General features: G+C 42.6%; 1 long non-coding RNA gene across 1 annotated transcript; it reads left to right on the forward strand.

Moving 5' to 3' along the window:
- Positions 1-6,262: 6,262 nt before the first annotated feature.
- Positions 6,263-9,541, forward strand: LOC115063603. Its single transcript, XR_003843430.1, has 3 exons — positions 6,263-6,301; positions 6,479-6,760; positions 9,486-9,541. It is a non-coding gene; the product is annotated as an uncharacterized LOC115063603 (long non-coding RNA).
- Positions 9,542-9,971: the final 430 nt, after the last annotated feature.

The raw sequence follows: 9,971 nt of genomic DNA on the forward strand, positions 1-9,971 counted from the left end.
TAGTCTAAACACGACACACATCTTAAACAGTTACCCCTCCACACACACCTGCTCATTTCCTTACAGTAGTCATTTTGAGAGAATAAAACTGAAGCCTAGAAAGAATAAATGACTTGATTAAAACCACAGAAGAAGAGAGGACAATGGAGAATTCACTCCTAAGCTACCCCAAGCCAAAGCTCTTGTTCCTCTCATGACTATCTACCACACCTAAGTGCTTTAAAGAAAGTTAAAAACCAAACTTGTGAAACAAGTGACCAAAGTCAAGTTGTTAAGTTGTGCTATTCATTATGTTTTTGAGATTCTAGACAATTCCAAGGGATATAGCAAGAAATCGGAGCCTGTTCAAAGATGCTTTTCTGTGTTGTAATCATATTTAACAGTCATATAACTGACTTGACAGTATCCAGAGATGATGATTCAACTTGCTTATCTTCTTGGTTCCAAAAAAAGTCACAAAAAGCTCATAAAACAACAATAACAACAACAACCAGACACAGACAAAACAGAGAAATATCACAGGTAAATAAATTAGACCTGACTGTGAAATGTTTGGTTGGCTCCTCAGGTTTGGGTGTTCTCTTGTCTGCCTGGCTGTCTGTCTGTTTGTCTTGTTGTTCCTGTCATCCTGCTCCTAGAAGAACAAGCATGTGTTCCTGAGAAAGGGAGCAGAATCCCTGATCTGGATTTGCTTAAGGCTTAATGGTTCTCATGGTGAGCTTCATAGACTTAGGAGGAATTAACAGAGTTTACTATACTGTAAAAATTTAAATGATGGAACACAAAAACATTTCCCCAATTTTAATGCTAAAATCTAAACACCATTAAGTCCAGATCTTAATTCTTCCACTAGGGGCTTAAAAAAGAGAATGAGAACAGGAACCAAAGAAGGTTTCCAGGAAAGGTCTGGCCTCAGCATGATGTTGGGGGGTGGGGGTGGGGGGGTGTTCTACCCCAGGCTTATCTAGCCCAGGGCAGAAAGAGGTAGAATTCTATTCTCAGTCACTGGTTGGGTCAGCGGTGGGTGTGGTTTGGGCACAATTCTGGGTTTCTAGAAGTGCTATGACACGAATTAATTGGAAATTGGAACTCAGAACTTAGAAGACTCCAAAGGGCTCAGTGACACTTGGACAGAACTAACTGCAGCCGTGTTGTGGGTGTTTACTCTCTACTTTGTCCTTCTATGGATCTAATTCTGGTCAGTGACAGAAAGCAGCCAGCGGTGTGGAGGAAGACTCTTAGGGGATTGAACTCTTAGAGTAGCTTTAGGAATTGCCAGATCCCAGAGGAGTCTGGCTGGCAAGAACATGCCCTCCTACACAATTTAAAAACACGTTTAGACAATCTAAACATATGCCCCAACACCAGCATTGTGGGGAAGGCAAACACTGATCAGATTAAAGTGGTTTTTATCGTAAGCAGTTTATCCTCTGAGATTCACATATGTGAAACAAGTTTGCTCAACTACAGAAACTGTAATTAGACTATCAAGTTTTGAGAAGAGAAACGGCACCTGTTGGTTGCACTTCTTTTCAGAGACTTACAGTGTGGATAATGAATAAGATCAGATCAAGCCCACGCATGGAAGTCATTAAAAATAAAATCAAATCTAACAGAAGCATCTGTGCCAGAGACAAGCACATTAGGGCTGAAAGCTGGGGGACAGGTCCCCAACAGTGTGACAATCACGAAAGTGCAGAAGACATTGGGAGATTTTTTTTTTCCTCTCTGTGGTATTTTTCAGCGTAAAGTTCAACACCTGCATTTCAGAGACTCGAGTGAGACAGGGTGAGTAACATTTCACAGACTCTTCTGTAAAGTAGCATTTATGCCATTCACATTTATACTTTATTAAGAAAAAGAAGAACTACAACGTTTGGGGGATCTAGCTCAGTGGTTGAGCGCCTGTTTGGCTTTCGGAAGGAACCGGGTTTGATCTCCAGCCCCGCAAAACCAGTGCCACCAGAAAAACTGCCCGCCAAGCAGCACAACACCCCCAAGTATAGGACACTGAGAAATCAATACAAAGTTCCTTTTAGAGCTGATGGACTGCAACAGAAATGAGGGAGATTCCGTGGTCTTTTAGATCACAGAGAGGAGATAGCCGCTCTTCTCCCTTGCTAGAGGACTCAGTTTGAGTCTCTGTGCTTCCCAAGAAGAGAGGGAAATGGATGAACAAGGTCGTTGGTTTCTCTCAACTGCTTCCAACTCAAACAAGAACAACAACAAAAAAAAAACGCAATAGGGGGCTGGTAGCTCATTTGAAGCAGCAGCTAATACTTAATCATTTACCCCGTGTGGATCTGGCGCTGGGGTAATCATTTCTCACCCATTACCTAATTTAATCCTTTCTTAATCCATTGAGTAAAGGTTTCAGTTTACTGATGAGTAAACTAAAATTCACAGACAGTAAGCGACTTGCCTGAGGTCACATAGCTGCTGAGTAAGGACGTGAGCCTGGGATGCAGGTGTGACTAGCTCCCAAGCGCCAGTTCATAAACTGTGCCAGGAAGAGATTTGATAAGACCCGGTGTTTTGCAAGGAGGAAAAAAAAAAAAAATCAAGAGACTCCATTTTTGTTCAGCATTTATCAGCAACACTTCTTTCTAGGGAGAGTTCAGAAAGCTAACTATTGTCATACAGACTGCAAAGGAGACCAAGTGTCCTGTCTGAGGCCATGCCTGTCTTCCCAATGCTACCATTGCATAACTACTCTTTATACAGTCTGCGAATTATACTGCTGTATAATGGATTTTAAATTGCATGTTTAAGTAGACTAAGAACTCTATAGTTAGTGGGTTATATTTAAGAAGCCACAGAGTAGATAAGGCACACAATTAAAGAATCCATTTCTTCCAAACCCCTCATTTGTGTTAGGATGTTCAGTTACCATCCTCCATGCACAGGCCAGAGTTTTGATCCAGTAGTAATGAAGTCTGGCCCAGAAGTCTGCAGACTGAATTATTTATCAGAAGCCATTACTTAACTCACATTTGACACAACTGTTTACGTTCACAGACAATTTTGGGTTACCTGAATTTAGACAAGATTGGATAATCCTTGAGTAATCTGAGGTAAGAGGTAGAATTCTAACGTAGAAATGGTAGTTTGCTCGCATCTTAGTTGGGTTACCCTATGAACTGGACCATCAAGTCTCCTGTGTACACTCTTAGAAAATATTTACCTGGAGTCGCTCAGTAGGAGAGTGTCAGCTTGGGTGCTTAAGACTACCATGTATGGCACATGCATGTAGGTGCCCTTGGAGGACAAGAGAAAGCATCTGTCTTTTGGATCTGCAACTGAGGAGGCTGTGAACCACCCAACCTGTGTGTCGGACACTGAACTTGGGTCCTCTGCAAAAGCAGCAAATCCTACTAACCACCGAGCCACCATCCAACCCCAAAAAGGTTACATAGCATAGTACCCCATACAAGGAAAACAAAAGAGAAAAAACAAACAACTAAGCAAAATACTCATAACATGCTGATATAGAAGGACTTTAAATATAAGTAGATATAAGTTAGTAAGACTGATTTTCTTCTGTTTCTCTCAAGTGCCCAGAGAGTATGAACTATAGAAGAAAACATTCAGATTTTATTGGTTAAAAAACAATCAAACATGAAAACCATGCATTTTGCTTATTTTTTTTTTCTAAACAGATAAGAAATCAAATTTTCCCCTCACTAACTTAGCACTGGAAAGACTGTTGTTGAACAAGTAGACACTTCCTCAGTCACGACGGGTTATGTACTCAAAACCTGATTTAACTTGAGCTCTGGGGATGACGCCAGGGACTCTCAGGGCTTAACAACGCATAGGCATACAGACTCTCTGAGAGATACCCTTGGCTGCTCGGCATCTCGTCTGAAGACACTAGTGTTGTACAGGTTAGTTAGGATGCTATTTAGATAGTCATGAATGATAGGACTCGTTGGGTTGTCAGCATGACGACAAAGAGTGTTACACAACTTGGAAACACACTCATGGGCTGAACGTGACATTTGGGACATAGGTGAGCACTTCCTGGTTCTCACGGAAGACTGTACCTTATTGTCTCCATTAATGCGCAAGATGTCTGTAATATGGTCTGTCCATTCAGGGTTACGTTATAACTGATGGTTATTTTACAGGTCATTATATCTACAGCAGGACAGGAGACGTACTGTTGAAGAGAGCAACTAAAAAGAACTTCAAGTGACTTAATGTCAGAATCAGTTGTGCCGTGACAAAGACTATCTGGTTGTTTGTGTGTTAGTCACCCAACCTTAACCCCAATCCTCCCTCTCTCCCCAATCCTCTTCCTCCAGGATTTACAGGATGCCTGTTATGACCCAGACACTCTAGTAGGCACTGCATACACAGCACTAAATAAAATAAACCTCAACTCTCTTCATAGATTTGTTTTTTTTTTCCTGTTTCAAGTACATCAATTCTGTAATGATATGGTTTGGCCCTTATGTCAACTATTAAATATCATCTCTTGGCTCCACATCCGCCCATCCTTCCATCTTTCTGGTTTGATGATGTCAAATGGGCTCTGTGGAAACTGTCTTTCTGCTTTGCCCATTGCTTCCTGTTAGGTGCACGACAGATAAAGGGACTTCCTCTTGCCTATGAGTTTCTTGCTTACTTGTCCTGGTACCCAAGCTTCTTTACGCTGGTGAAGTTGGCTTGATCATGTATCAGCACTGTCAGCTGTAAGTCATTACAGCCAGAGCTTGTTTAGCACTTCAGGAAACATTTTCATCACCTACTCAAAGACTGCAGCTCTTCCAACCGTCTTTCTTTTTCCCCTTTTGGATAGGGTCTGGAATTCACTATGTAGCCCAGGTGAGCCTTGAACTCTACACAGCTCTCCCAAGTCTCCCAAGCGCTGTGATTGCAGGTCCAAAGCACTCCACCTACTGCACGCCCTCTTTGGATCTCACACAGTCCCTTCCTAGAACAGGCTGTAAGACTGTAGTACTAGCAGCCGGGCAGTGGTGGTGCACGCCCTTAATCTCAGCACTTGGGAGGCAGAGACAGGTGGTTTTCTGAGTTCGAGGCCAGCCTGGTCTACAGAGTGAGTTCTGGGACAGCCAGGGCTATACAGAGAAACCCTGTCTCAAAAACCAAAAATAGATTTTTTTTAATGTATATGTATGTGTGTGCAGTGCTCTCAGAAACCAGAAGAAAGCATTAGATTTTCTGCAACTGTAGCTATAGACAGTTGTGAGTGGTTATGTAGGTGCTAGAAACCAAGTCTGGGTCTTCTGCAAAGCAACAAGCACTCTTAGCCAGAGAGCTGTCTCTCCCACCATAGCACAGCCTTCTATTACTCAATTTTTTTTGGGGGGGGGGTCTCTAATCTTCTCAGTTTTAACTATCTTAATCTTTTCCACTCTATGGGTTTGAAGTCTTCTCACAATATAACTGTATCTATGTATTTATCTAAAATCATCATGTTTACTTTTTTCTCTTTTAACTCTCTATAACAGGCAGACAATAAGCTCCAAGTAACAGCTTTTTCTTGGATCTACGCTCTGCTTCTCCTCCTCTCCCTCCCCCCCACCCCCCATTCTGTTTCTAGAAGCATTTACTCACTTTGGGGTGTGTGGGTGTATCAGCATGCACACACCAAGGAGGTAAGGTCAGAGGACACCTGAGGGGACTGCGTCTCTCCTTCTGTCCTGTGCGCCCTGGGGACCATGCTTTTGTCCCGTTCCATACATAGACATTTTGGACTGAAACATAAAGAAATGTACGGAGCAAGAAAAAGAGATCTAAGTAAATCAGATCGAGGAGAAATCACAGTTTTGCTGTTCAGATGGGAACTCATCTGAAGTTGTTTAAGCTGGGAGCTGAGGCTGCTGCCCCGGACCTTGAACTTTCTTGGAGTTGCAAAATTACTGCTCTAAGAATGTAACCTGGAACCAGGCATGAGGACACAAATGGGTAAGTCCAGCACTTGGCAGACGAGGGAGCAGGATCAGATGTTCAGGGTCATCCTCGGCTACCTAGTTAGTTTTCAGCCAGCCTGGAATACATAAAACCATATTTTAAAGGGGGCAAGAGGTAGACATGGTGGCACATAGCTTTAATTCCAGCACCCAGGAGGCAGAGGAAGGCAGATCTCTAGGAGTCCCCAGGCAGACTGCTCTACATAGTGAGTTCTAAGCCAGTCAGGCCACACAGTGAAGGAATAAGGAGAAGGAGGAGGAAGAGGAGGAAGAGGAGGAGGAGGAGGAGGAAGAGGAGACACCACCACCATCACCCAAGCAGAGTAACCTGGAAATACCAATGACCATGAATGGCTGCAAATGTGAGTCAACTAGGACAGAAAGAGAATGATCTAGAAATGATAGAGACCTCAGAGACTTCCTGAGGTCTTGATCTTGAGCTGCCCAAAGTCAAGAGATAAAAATTATGGGATAGTCAGTAGGAACCAAAGTAGTGTCCAGTTAGTCAATCCAGTTTGCCCTTCTCAACCCCTGTCCAGTTGATTTCTGAGGCCCCTGGACTCCACAGTCTGGTAGAGTATTCCGGAAACAAGAGGAGAAGCATGCAGAGGAGATCCGTGCAGAGAGACACTCAGGAAAGAGACGCTATCTTCCCTGAGAGAGCAAGGGAGGCAAAGCTGAAGGCCAGGTACAGAGCCTATCACAGAAGACTGGAGGTTCTGCTTTCTCATGAAGGACTCTAGAAAAGGAAATATACGTTTACTCAGGAGACTACAGCGTGGTCAGAACCGAGGTGAAGAACAGGGAAATGCCACATCCAGGTAACTGCTAACACTCCCACCCCACAGGACCTTCCCCATTGAAGGTCCTCACTTGTCCCAGCAAGCTTGCTGGCAGCCAAGATGAAGGATGCTGTGTGGGATACTGTTTGGGGTTCAGCAGAGAATCTACCTGGGTCCTGGGCTGTGGCTCCTGCCCTTCCTGATTGGAGGCTAAGAGTCAGAAAATGTCTCAGGTGTGAGGCACGGGCGGTGGGGGTGGGGGCAGCAACCTCTGCCCTATGACATCCCAGCAGATAGGTCACCTGGACTGAGCACCAAGGTTTTGAACTACTCTTGTTTAACCTCCCCTCCGTCCCCCAAATAACTGTTGGGATAAAACTCAATGAAATCCCTGTCTATTGGGTTAAGAGGGTGCGGTGGGAGGTTTGGGTCAAAATGAGCAAGGGTCTGGAATTGATTAAGACCTAAACAAACAAAATAGCCATTCAGGATGGTCCTCCTTGCCTGCATGGCTTAGGTAGTATGGGTATAAAAGGGAGGGATTGTCTTAGACTAATGAGGAGTTCTAGCTCAGCCCTGAAAAGAAAAAAGCATTGGTTGGATGTGTCTGCAGACCTGTTATCAGAGTTGGGAAACTGCTGATCTCCACACAGTTGATATAAGCAGCTCCTTCAGCTCTGTGGAGCAAGCTGAAGGTTCTGTGCTCCTGGTTCATTTCTGAAAAGTAAAGGCGGGTAGCCAGTCACTCAGAGTGCAGGGGACTTTCCCCTGGTGTTTGAAATCAAAATCAAACAGAAATACCCATGAAAAGCAAGAACAAAACATCATGAGATTCATAAAACTAAAGGATAAAAATCAAAGTGTAAATGAGGGCAAGCAAAGAGATGGATCAGAGGTCATCGCTGTGATGCGTGACCCAAGTGCAGCTCCTGGGACTCACGGGGTAGAAATTGCATGGTCCGGCATGCCTCCAGGAACCAATTCCTTATAGCGGAAACTTCCATTATTTACAGCAACAGTAGTTACAATCTTAGCTGAAGAGAAACTCTCAAGCCAAGAAGGAGACAATAGCGGGGCTGGAGAGATGGCTCAGCGGTTAAGAGCACTGACTCCTCTTCTGAAGGTCCTGGGTTCAAATATCCCAGCAACCACATGGTGGCTCACAACCATCCGTAATGAGATCTGATGCCCTCTTCTAGAGTGTCTGAAGACAGCTACAGTGTACTTACATATAATAAATAAATAAATAAATCTTTAAAAAAAAAAAAGAAGAAGAAGAAGGAGACAATAGACAAAGACTAAATTTGTGTTCAAGTAGGATTTAAAAAGCTGTGCCTTGGGAGACCAGCCTGGTCTACAAAGTGAGTTCTAGGATGGCCCGTGCTAAACAGAAAAACCATGGCTTGAAAAAATAAAACAAAACAAAACAAAAACAAAAAAGCCCACAAACCACCACCACCACTAACAACAAAACAAAACAAAAACACACAAACAACAACAACAACCAAAACAAAACAAAAAGAGAGATCTTTAGCTTTACAGATACTGTGAGCTCATTGTTCATAGATAACCTGGAAGAAGAACAACAAAGAACGGATTTTAACACGAAGGTGAACAAAGCAGAAAGAGCCAAGGAAAGGAGCGTTGAACTTGGGGGTGAAAGAAATCACGGCTGAACTATGAGAAGTGCAATTTTCACTTTTGCCTTGGGAAATACACTTTAAACCCAGTGTCAAAAAATGATCTTGAGAGACAAATTTGTCCATCTGCAAAAATTTTCCAGTAGTCATTGAAGTTACAACAGTCATGAGATAGATCGGAAACATTTGACATTCTTAATGAAGTGCCCAGACTTGTACCCAAAGCCTCATAAATGCTAAAAGAAAAAAAAAAGAAAAAAAGAAAAAGAAAAAGAAAATTATACATCTACACAGCCATAATTAAACCTAAAGTTGGGAGCCAACTGGAAAGGGTCAGTCTTAATTTATAATTAGCTGTTTGAAATTCCAGTAACTGCTAATGCTTAAAGTGAAAAGGAATTCCCAGTATGAATCCGGAATAAATGACATCAGGCTCAAAGCATCCTGAGTTTAAGCCTGAGGTGAGCTGGTCTCATCACCTTTGACTCTCTGTAACCTCTCAACTGCTTTCTTGAATTAAAGGGTTTGAAGAAGATTGTAATACTTACCAAGACAAGCCTATACTTCTGTGGTTGTAACGGGCATATTAGGGCCTGGGGCTGACCTCAGCTTCTAAACACTGTATCATTTGCTATCTCAGTTTGAATGTGTTATTTTATATTTGCTCCAGTCATATTTTCTTTTTTGTATGAAGTCAGGTGAGTTATTTCAAGGTGAACACTGATGCTCACTTGAATTTTAGCTATGTCAGGCTACGGACATAGAGAGTAGCTATTCAACATTAGGAAACCTTAAGAAACTTACTGCTTGCCCGGGGCTGCTGATTTAACCGCGAGACCGCCCTAAAAGTTAAAAAGAAGGCGTAATTGTAAACAAGAGTGCTTTTCTATGGGGCACCTATAGCTCATGGGGATTATGAGACATAGGAAACTAGGTGGGGCCAATTGGTGGGGTTCTGTACTGACAGAATTGGGTAGTTTAGCTTGGGCTGGTAAGAAAAGGAGATTCATTTTCTTTGCACAGCAAGGCAGTGATTAACCAAATACTTTTAGTAAAACTATAGTAAAACCTTTCTATTTCTGCCGGTTCTCTATAATCCACATCAGGGTTATTTTTCTTTTCAGGGACTGGAGAGACAGCCCAGTGGTTAGGAGCACAGACTACTCATTCAAAGACCTGGGTATGTATTCCCTGTACCTAAACAGAAGCTCACAATCGGTTGTAACTCCAGTTTCAGGAGATCTAGCGCCCTCCTCTGACCTCTGAGGGCACTGCATGCACGTGGTGCACAGACATACATGCAGGCAGAATGGCTATACACAGAAAATAAATATTTTAACCTAAATACCTATCTAAAACATAACTAAAAGATAGCACAGCTATTGAAGTTCATAAAGCAGAATACTTTTGCCCCTCATTACTCTTTTGGCTAAAATCTGCTTTTCTTATTTTTTGTTGTTGTTTTTTTTTTTTTTTAATTATAAGTCACTCTTTTTTCTTAGCTTTACAGCACACAATCTTTTTTTTTTTTAAAGATTTATTTATTTATTATATCTAAGTACACTGTAGCTGTCTTCAGACACTTCAGAAGAGGGAGTCGGATCTTGTTA

The sequence above is a fragment of the Mus pahari genome, chromosome 3 (assembly GCF_900095145.1).
Source record: "Mus pahari chromosome 3, PAHARI_EIJ_v1.1, whole genome shotgun sequence".
Taxonomy (NCBI): domain Eukaryota; kingdom Metazoa; phylum Chordata; class Mammalia; order Rodentia; family Muridae; genus Mus; species Mus pahari.